Here is a 1,323-nt window from a genome sequence, read left to right as displayed (position 1 = left end):
AGGTAAGGAAGGGACAGGAACAGCATCACCTCACATGGTGTTTGTCCCTGGGTCACTCTGGGAAGAGGTCAAGCTTGCCCTCTGCCCTGGTCTGGGGTTCGGAATTTAGGCTGGTCAGTGGGAGATGACAGTTTGGGAGGAAAAAGCCATCTGATTACCTATATAGAACTGGTTCCCGGGTGGCTGAAGGTGGGTTTTGTTGTAGAGGAAATCAGGGGTGGAAGTATTAAAAATCAAATGCATGGAGGAAAAAAGTCAAATTTCCTCTTTTCCCTTCAAAAATAACAAATTCTTGAAATCCATGCACTTTCTACTCTCAAACCCCTCACTCTGGAAGTGCTTACAAGAAGACTCTTGTCAAAAAACGTTCTCTCTCTGAAAACACTGCCATTTAGCGCACTGGTGGGCATTATCTGGGACTGCCAGGTTTTTGTGGAGTTAGGGACCACAAAGCCAAACTTGAAGATCCGTTTTTCTAGGCATTTTCCTTTGAAGTAAACTTTTTGTTCCAGGAAGAATTTTTCCATTTGCTCTGCTGAAGACAATGTCACTTCTGGACACACTGCCTTGAGCTTGAGGGTTTTCTTGAGAACAGGGGCTTCATTCTCCACTTCAGGGACTGGCAGGTCTTCTGTTCCTGGCCAGGGTGTTTTCCATGTCTCAGCATCCCAGAAGTATATCCAATCTAGTAGCCCCTCAGGATCTCCCTGGCCCACCTGTCCTTGGCTGACATGATCCAGCGGCTGCCCATAGCTCTCCCACGCTGGCCCGGCAGAGTCTCACAGGCGGTGTGCCAGCAACAGGACAGAAACTTAGCCGGGCCTGGAGACTTTGGGTGACCAGCAGCAGTGGCCACACCCAGACCAGCTTCTCCTTTCCCTCAGCTCCTGCTCCAGATCGCTTCTCCTTCAACAATTTAGCATTACAGACATGGTAATGTCATATGATATGGCTGTAACAAATCCCCTCTTGATTGCCTACATGTTTTCTGAACCCAAGGATAATGCATACACCCTGTACTTGAATTTGTTCTAAATGATCATTCCATTAGAAATCTGTGACTTTATTTTTTTAAATTTTTTAAAGTTTATTTATTTATTTTGAGAGAGAGAGAGAGACAGAGACAGAGAGGCAGGGTGGGGCAGAGAGAGAGAGGGAGAGAGAAAGAACCCAAGCAGGGATTCAGCACAGAGCCCAATGTGGGGCTTGAACTCATGAATCATGAGATCATGATCTGAGCCAAAACTAAGAGTCAGAGACTTGACAGACTGAGCCACCCAGACGCCCCTAGCATTTGCTAACTTTAAAGAATTAACTGAATTG

The 1,323-nt window shown here is 46.3% G+C and overlaps 1 pseudogene; it reads right to left on the bottom strand.

Moving 5' to 3' along the window:
• Positions 1–275: 275 nt before the first annotated feature.
• Positions 276–733, bottom strand: LOC122213123 (annotated as a pseudogene).
• Between the last annotated feature and the right edge of the window lie 590 nt (positions 734–1,323).

The sequence above is a fragment of the Panthera leo genome, chromosome A2 (assembly GCF_018350215.1).
Source record: "Panthera leo isolate Ple1 chromosome A2, P.leo_Ple1_pat1.1, whole genome shotgun sequence".
NCBI classification, from domain to species: Eukaryota; Metazoa; Chordata; class Mammalia; order Carnivora; family Felidae; genus Panthera; species Panthera leo.
The sequence above is the reverse complement of the archived record's forward strand: the minus strand, read 5'-3'. Positions and strand labels throughout refer to the sequence as shown.